The sequence below is a fragment of the Eptesicus fuscus genome, chromosome 2 (assembly GCF_027574615.1).
Source record: "Eptesicus fuscus isolate TK198812 chromosome 2, DD_ASM_mEF_20220401, whole genome shotgun sequence".
Classification (NCBI taxonomy): Eukaryota; Metazoa; Chordata; class Mammalia; order Chiroptera; family Vespertilionidae; genus Eptesicus; species Eptesicus fuscus.
This window is the reverse complement of record NC_072474.1, coordinates 20,095,554-20,104,880: the sequence shown is the minus strand read 5'-3', so window position 1 is coordinate 20,104,880 and position 9,327 is coordinate 20,095,554.

Here is a 9,327-nt window from a genome sequence, read left to right as displayed (position 1 = left end):
GCAGAGTGCTCTTGCAGACTTTTTAAGAACCAGGAAGATTTCAAACAAAGAAAACCAGCAATTGCACCAAGTAATTATTGATATAAATAAAGAGGAAATTTTATTGAGTGTGACCCAGGTACCAGCAGCATCAGTGTTACCTTGGAACTTGAAAGAAATCAATGTGCCTCAGAATTACCTGAAATATGTGTTCTAGGCAGGTGATTCTGATGTACACTGAAGAAGCTTTTTTCAAACCTCATTGAATTTAAGATGAAACCAGATTAAAAGCTTACCTAAAAAAAAAAAAAAAAAAAAAAAAAAAAAGGGAGAAACCAAGATGGCGGCATAGGTGAAACACCTAACCTGCAGCCGAGCACAACAATTTCAAAGGCACAACTAGAGGTCAGAACGGACATCGTCCAGAACCACAGGAGAGCTGGCGGACTGAAATGCCCACAGCTGGGGGAAGGAGAAGGCCACGGGGACAATCGGGGGAGCCGTAAAAGCCTGAGGTATGGAGAAACTGGCGGAGACAGGAGCACGCGCGCCTGCGGGGAGGATGGAGCCGGAGAGGAAGGGGCGGCTGACGGCCTGGCCGGCGTTCACTAGCAGGAAGGAGATAAAGGCTCCGGAGTGCGCTAAGCGCCGGCTCCGACTGCACTGAGCGCCAGTTCCGGGCGAAACCCTGGGAAGCCAGGCGCAGGCTGGGGGAATGAATCTGGCCTGTGGGGCGCAGGCACAGAGGAGCGGGGGAAGGCAGAGCTCCAGAGGCGCGCACGGGAAGGGGCGCAAAGGACGGACTGTTGCCTGCGCCACTGAACTGCCCTAGCGGGAAGGAGACATAAGCTCAGGACCGTGCTGAACCCCAGTTCCGACTGCACTGAACCCCAGTTCCGGGCGAAACCCTGGGAAGCCAGGCGCACGCTGGGGGAATGAATTTGGGCTGTGGTGGCGGAGGCACAGAGAAGCGGCGGCTCCAGACGCGCGCACTGGAAGGTGCGTAGAGGACGCACTTTTGCCTGCGCCACTGGGTGGCCCTGATGGGAAGGAGACAGGGACGCCAGACTGCGCTGAGACCCAGTTCCAACTTCACTGAAACCCAGTTCCAGGCGAGAATCTGGGAGTCCAGATTCATTAGGGGAGGGACTGGACTGTTTGGCAGTGGGCGAAACTCCAGGGCGCGTTTCTCTCAGAGGTGTTTGCAAGGAATACAGAGGGACACAGACACAGGAGCCTCATAGGGCGGGGCTGACAGGAAGCCAAGGTTGTAGGCTCCACCCTGTAGCTCCGCCCCAGCCAAGCTGAGCAGAAGCTTTTTCCTGCTGAGTGCCTCAGGTAGTGGCTGACCCACACTGCATTGGAGACCCAGAAACGAGGGCATCTAGTGGTTGGTGGGAGATGACACCAGATTTCAATCACTTGCATAAGGGAGGCATTCTAGAGACAGACTCAGTGAGCGCCAAGGCATTGCTGCATCAAGACCCGGCCCACAAACATGTCTCCTGCACAGCAACTCTTCCTATATGGACAAAGAGGGTCCTCACGGCCAATTGGCCTGGAGGACAATTCCTCCCAGTGACACCAACAACAATCAAGACTTAACTGTACAAAGGAGGACCAAGATGGAGACATAGGGCGGCAGCCTGATCGTTGCCTACCACAACAATATTGAGACTACGACGGGAGAGCAGAGCAGACACCAGCCAGAAAGACCGGGGGGCTGGCTGAGCAGATGCTCTACAACTAGAATAAAAGAGAGGGGTACGCAGGATGATGCTGATGCCGGTGACCCAAAGTCCACACTTTAAGAACTATGGCTCAGGCGACACAATGGTGGCCAGGAACGTGCTCGGCGCAGTTCCCCCGGCAGTCTCCGGCTGAGGGGACGGCTCCACTCGCTGCCGAGCACGGACAGACGAGCCCCTGGGAGATATGGGGTGGGAGACTCCGTGCTTGCTGACCTCCGAGTCCTTCAAGAATCTCAATGCCCCGAAGTGACCAGGTGCGCACGCTCAGCGACTGGCCACCGTTGCAGACCCAAGGGCCGACGCAGCAACACCGGACCAGCCCACCGCCGGGCACCGGGCACACCGGAGCCTTGCCGAGCCCGCCGCCCAACGAGTTCTGCGGCAGCCGCCTTGGAGCTCTGAGAAAATGACCGAAGGAATTGCTGAGAGGGAATTGACCAACAGGAATTGGGATCAAGAAGACGAAACCCCGCTGAGACCCGTGTCCAGGCGAGCCTGCGAGCCTCTGGGCTCAGATGTGGTCACACGCCTCTGGGTCTAGGTGAGGCCTCACGCCCCTGGGTTTGGGTGAGGCCACGCGCCCCTGGGTCCAGGTGAAGCTGGATTCTGGGTTCGGGTGAGGCCATGTGCCCCTGGGTCCGGGCGAATCTGAACCCTGGGTCCGGGTGAGGCCTTGGGCCCCTGGATCCGGGTAAGGCTGGGTCCCGAGTACGGGTGAGGCCGTGAGCCCCTGGATCCGGGTGAGACCACGCGACCAGGGGTCTGAGAGAGGTAACGCGCCCCTGGGTCCGGGTGGCTTCGTGCACCTAGGTCCAGGTGAGGCCACGTGCCCCTGGGTCTGAGAGAAGCCACGCACCCCTAGGTCCGGGCGAGACCATGTGTCCCTGGATCCGGGTGGGGCCTCGTGCACCTAGGCCCGGGTGGGGCCGCGTGCCCCTGGGTCTGGGGGAGGCCAGGCGTCCCTGGGTCCGGGTGAGACCGTGTGTCCCTGGATCCGGGTGAGGCCGCGTGCACCTAGACCCGGGTGAGCCCAAGTGGCCCTGGGTCTTGGAGAGGCCAAGCGTCCCTGGGTCCGGGTGCGACCATGTGTCCCTGGAGCCGGATGAGGCCTCGTGCACCTAGACCCGGGTGAGGCCACGTGCCCCTGGGTCTGGGAGAGGCCAAGCGTCCCTGGGTCCGGGTGAGACCATGCGTCCCTGGATCCGGATGAGGCCTCGTGCACCTAGGCCCGGGTGAGCCCAAGTGGCCCTGCGTCTGGGAGAGGCCAAGCGTCCCTGGGTCCGGGTGAGACCATGTGTCCCAGGATCCGGGTGAGGCCTCGTGCACCTAGGCCCGGGTGAGCCCAAGTGGCCCTGGGTCTGGGAGAGGCCAAGCGTCCCTGGATCCGGGTGAGACCATGTGTCCCTGGATCCGGGTGAGGCCTCGTGCACCTAGGCCCGGGTGAGCCCAAGTGGCCCTGGGTCTTGGAGAGGCCAAGCGTCCCTGGGTCCGGGTGAGACCATGTGTCCCTGGATCCGGGTGAGGCCTCGTGCACCTAGGCCCGGGTGAGCCCAAGTGGCCCTGGGTCTGGGAGAGGCCAAGCGTCCCTCGGTCCGGGTGAGACCATGTGTCCCTGGATCCGGGTGAGGCCTCGTGCACCTAGGCCCGGGTGAGCCCAAGTGGCCCTGGGTCTGGGAGAGGCCAAGCGTCCCTGGGTCCGGGTGCGACCATGTGTCCCTGGATCCGGATGAGGCCTCATGCACCTAGGCCCGGGTGAGCCCAAGTGGCCCTGGGTCTGGGAGAGGCCAAGCGTCCCTGGGTCCGGGTGTGACCATGTGTCCCTGGATCCGGGTGAGGCCTCGTGCACCTAGGCCCGGGTGAGCCCAAGTGGCCCTGGGTCTGGGAGAGGCCAAGCATCCCTGGGTCCGGGTGAGACCATGTGTCCCTGGATCCGGGTGAGGCCGCGTGCACCTAGGCCTGGGTGAGCCCAAGTGGCCCTGGGTCTGGGAGAGGCCAAGCGTCCCTGGGTCCGGGTGCGATCATGTGTCCCTGGATCCGGGTGAGGCCTCGTGCACCTAGGCCCGGGTGAGCCCAAGTGGCCCTGGGTCTGGGAGAGGCCAAGCGTCCCTGGGTCCGGGTGAGACCATGTGTCCCTGGATCCGGGTGAGGCCTCGTGCACCTAGGCCCGGGTGAGCCCAAGTGGCCCTGGGTCTGGGAGAGGCCAAGCATCCCTGGGTCCGTGTGAGACCATGTGTCCCTGGATCCGGGTGAGGCCGCGTGCACCTAGGCCCGGGTGAGCCCAAGTGGCCCTGGGTCTGGGAGAGGCCAAGCATCCCTGGGTCCGGGTGCGACCATGTGTCCCTGGATCCGGATGAGGCCTCGTGCACCTAGGCCCGGGTGAGCCCAAGTGGCCCTGGATCTGGGAGAGGCCAAGCGTCCCTGGGTCCGGGTGCGACCATGTGTCCCTGGATCTGGATGAGGCCTCGTGCACCTAGGCCTGGGTGAGGCCACGTGCCCCTGGGTCTGGGAGAGGCCAAGCGTCCCTGGGTACGGGTGAAGCCAGATCCTGGGTCCGGGTGAGGCCGTGCGCCCCTGGATCCATCCGGGTGAGGCTGGGTCCCAGGCCCGGGTGAGACCACGCGCCCCTTGGGTAGGGGTGAGGCCACGTGCCCCTTAGTCTGGGTGACGCCGTGCCCCTGGGTTCGGCCGAGACCAAACCAGAGGGAGTCGGACCTCCATTACCACCATTTGTCCACCATCCAGAGCTGAGGGGTCAGTGCTGACATGTACACATAAGGAACTACTGGACATTGAAATTGGGTCTCAAAAGAACTGTTGGTCCAGGGGGAAGCTCGCTACAGATTGATTCATTTGCCTGTCAGCATAACTATTATCGCTCGTCTCACATTCAGTTCTTATTAGTATATATCTAGTGACATATGATCTCGCTCATCTAGGGGAAATGATGAACAACATAGACTGAGGAACAAGAACAGAACCAGAAGCAAGGAGGCATCGATCGGACTATCGGGCCTCAGAGGGAGGATAGGGGAGGGTAGGGGGAGGGTGGGGGGAGGGGGAGAGTTCAACCAAAGGACCTGTATGCATGCATATAAGCCTATCCAACGGTTAAGTTCAACAGGGGATTGGGGCATGCGTGGGGAGAGGGGTGGGATGGGAATGGGGGGATGAGGACAAATATGTGACACCTTAATCAATAAAGAAATTTAAAAAAAAATAAAATAAAAAAAATAAAAAAAAAAAAAGCTTACCTCAATTTTCTTGCTGTTTTCTAAATGTTATTTAATATAATTATTTCCATTTAGAGCAAGTTGAAGCCATGAAATAGCATATCATTATAGCCACTAGTTCAAGAATTCAGCAATAAATTTGAATTGTTAGACTTGCCCTAGCTCAGTGGTCGGCAAACTGCGGCTCGCAAGCCACATGCGGCTCTTTGACCCCTTGAGTGTGGCTCTTCCACAAAATACCATGGCCTGGGCAAGTCTATTTTGAAGAAGTGGTGTTAGAAGAAGTTTAAGTTTAAAAAATTTGGCTCTCAAAAGAAATTTCAATCGTTGTACTGTTGATATCTGGCTCTGTTGACTAATGAGTTTGCCGACCACTGCCCTAGCTGGTCTGGCTTGGTGGATAGAGTGTCAGCCTGCAGAGTGAAGGTCCCGGGTTCAATTCCAGTTAAGGGCACATGCCTGGGTTGTGGGCTTGATCCCCATTGAGGGGCATGCAGGAGGCAGCCAATCAATGATTCTCTCTCATCATTGATGTTTCTATCTCTCTCTCCCTTCCTCTCTGAAATCAATTAAAAATATATATGTTAAAAAAATTGTTAAACTTTTAAAAAATATGTTTTTATTTATTTTTAGAGAGAAAGGAAGGGAGAGGGCAAGAGAGAAACACTAATGAGAGAGAAACACTGACTGGTTACCTCCTGCACACCCCCTACTGGAGATGGAGCCTGCAACCCGGGCATATGCCCTGATCAGGAATTGAACTGATGACCTCTTGGTTAATGGGTCAATACTCAACCACTGAACAACACCATCCAGGATAAATTAGACACAGTAAGAGATTAACAACAATCCTATATAATAAAGGTCTAATATGCTAAGTGTCCAACCGTTCAACCGGTGGACCAGTCGCTATGATGCACACTGACCACCAGGGGGCAGATGCTCCAACTGGTAGGTTAGCTTGCTGCTGGGGTCCAGCCAATTGGGACTGGGCAAGACAGCCGGACATGCCCTGGAGCCCTCCCCTGGTCCCTCCCCAGCCCTGATCATGCACCGGTGGGGTCCCTTGGCCTGGCCTGCACCCTCTCGCAATCCGGGACCCCTCGGGGGATGTTGGAGAGCTGGTTTCGGCCAGATCCCTGCAGGCCAGGCCGAGAGACCCCACTGGTGGCCTCTAGTAACTAATAACAAATTAGAACAATTATAACAATAAACTGTAATAAAAGTTATGTGGATGTGGTGTCTCTCTCAAAAAATATCTTATTATAAAGTATTCACTTTGTCACTTAAAGAAAGCACTTTAAGGCTTTTCTTTGGCATACCTGAATTGCCAACATCAGTACTCTTGTGCTTTGGGGCCATAATTTAGTAAAGAATGGGGGACTTGAACAAAGCAATGTGATACTGCAACAGTCAATTCCATAACCAAGATGGCAACTAAGTGACTAAGGGGCGGGGAGGGTATGCAGCCGGGAGACTCTGGACAAAAGGGATGATTCACGTCCCAGGTGGGATAGTGCGAGATTTCATCCCACTACTCAGAAAGGCTATGACCTTTAAAACTTATCAATTGTTTATTTCTGGACCTTCCATTTAATATTTTCTGACTCTGGGTGACACAGGTAACTGAAAGCAAAGCTGCAGTTAAGGAGGGGGGCCCTGCTGCATATTGAATGCATCCTCATGGAGCACAGTCTGATTTTCTGTAGGAAGACTTTGTCTAATCTTTCTTCTGCTCCACCTGCTGCATTTTTAGACGTTTCCCAATGCTGTGAGCTGTCAATTAAGTAAATTTAAAAGATAAACTTAACCTACGTATTAGAAATTGAAAGGAACATCAGAGAGCAGACCTTGCTGTAAAGCCAAAGGCAGGTCTGTGAGGAAGCACATCAGGCACAGTGCTTTGAGTCACAAGAAATTAATGTCACAACCAAGCAACTATGTAACATATCTCCCCTTCCTGGGGAGATAAATTGAGACAGACTGAAAAGGCTGTAAGGAATGCAGCCATATTCATTCTTGGCGAAGAATTTGATGAACAAAATGAAGAAGAGTTGGCTTTTTCGATTCTTCCTGTTATGAAAGGCTCGAGGAGTTCCCAGAGAGAACAAGGAGCTACAGTGTTATTAACACAACTCACATAACTATATTAGGGAATACAATTTCTTCCTGGTAAAGACCTGGAGCTAAAGCTAGGAAAAAGTTCCCACTTGGCATACACATAAGGACACTTTTTCCCCTACATACTACTATAACTAAGTTTAGGGAATACATCTCCTTAAAGTGAAGTTAGTGTACAGTGGAACTGAACTCTGAACTTTTAGTTTTCTCATTAGATTAATAGAGATACCACTATCTTCCTTTACAATGATGAGAAAAATAAACGATGCCATGTATGTAAATCAAGTTTTTAGCACAGTACCTGGCATACAGTAAGAGCTCAGGAAGTGTGCATATCTGTCATCATAATCAAGATCATCATTAAATGAACCATATCACCTTTGCCAGCATGCTCTTTGTATTTGGGATATTTTATTTACAAAATTTGACAATGTTGGCATTATATAAATCTTCCAGAACCCACACTCAACATTAGTCCTGAACCTAAATTGCATTTTAATATCCCTCTACTATACGGAGCACGAAACTAAACACAGTTCCTCTTCATCCTTAGCATAGTTTCAGAAATTTCTCCCCAAAGGTATTAATAATTTTAAATTCAGAAAAATCAACTCCTGACATAATTCCTAAATCACCAGATTTATTTTCTATTGATCATCAGATAAGTTTTAGAGCTGCAAGTGAAATGATTTATACCACACACACACGGTTAAGAGGCATGCCCAAAGCCACTCACGTCAGCACTGGGCTGGACTGGCTCAGGTCTCCTGACCACATGCCAGACTATCTTCATTATCATTGTTGCATCAAGTATAAACTACACAAAAGAGCCTCCCACTTGTCATATTAAATAGCTTCCTGCCAAGGATGTGCAGGCTTTCCTTTTAACAAATACTTGTACACAAAAGATTTAATCCTCTGAGTTTCTAAGAAACCAAGGAAACACTTAAAACACTAACAGGTATTTCAGTTGAAATAATGTTTCATGTAAAAGAGTTAAAATGTGTTTTCATGTATAAACACTATTAACTCACTAAGTATATTCGAAGCGTATCAATTACATGCATTGTATGGGAATATTTATTTTCATTGGTTTATTGAGACTCCTCAGTACTATATCAACTCATTGACTCAGATTCCAAAGAGATTGTCTTTTTTATCAATGCCCTGGTTTATTCTCCAAAAGAGTTTAAAATAAATATTGTGATGTTTATACAAGGCAATCATTTCCACACTCATCTTCTAGCATCTAAAATGCCTGTCCTCCATTTCCTAAAGTAAATTTACATTTGGAGAAAGGGTTTTGATAACATTTTTTTTTCAGGCTAGAATTTTATCAGCTTATCAATCCTAATATATAAAAACCCTGGGTCCGTCATATCCGCAGTGACCAGGAGGCTCGACCAACCAGAAGTCAGTCCTGGAGTCAGCGCTGGGTTGCCGTGGCCTAAACCGGCAGTCAGATTGGGCCTAAACCGGCAGTTGGACATCCCCCGAGGGGGTCTCAGATTGGAGAGGGTGCAGGCTGGGCTGAGGGACACCCCCCACCCAGTGCACGAATTTCGTGCACCGGGCCTCTAGTATAAAATAAAAATTCAAACTCCAATTACACAAACTGACTAGAAAATGCAATGTTGTTCTAGGGATGATATGAATACCAATATTATCAGCATTTTGTACCTTCTCCAATTCATTTTTCTTTATACATAAATGACAAGAATTCCTTTAATTTACACTGTCTGCATCAGCAATCAGCTTCCCTTTATAAAGGAACCCATCACCCATATGTCTTGTTATATCTTTGAGTAAATGTTGACTTCAAAAATTTATCCCATCAATAGCAGCAGCTTCAGTGTAGATCTCCCTTGCTCTTATTTGTTTATTCTCTCTCTCTTTTAAAAAAGCTGTTCACCTTGCTTGAGTGAAAAGCATTAGTGAATCTATCTAAGTTTAAGGGAAAAGAATAGTCAGGTATAAAACCCCTATCATCGCAATGCTAATTCTATGGCCTTCTTCAACTTCCAGGTTCAAAACAAAACTTCAGATTTTCTAAATTTCTCTTATGTGTCATTATTGTTTTTAACAAATGCAAAACCTGGAAAGTAACTATTTTGGTTCTTTTTTTATGAAGAAAATAAGACCAGTGTAAAAAAAAAAAACAAAGAAAGAAACCAATAAAATCAAGAAAGGACTGGCTCTAGCTGGCTTGGCTCAGTGGATAGAGCATTGGCCTACAGACTGAAGGG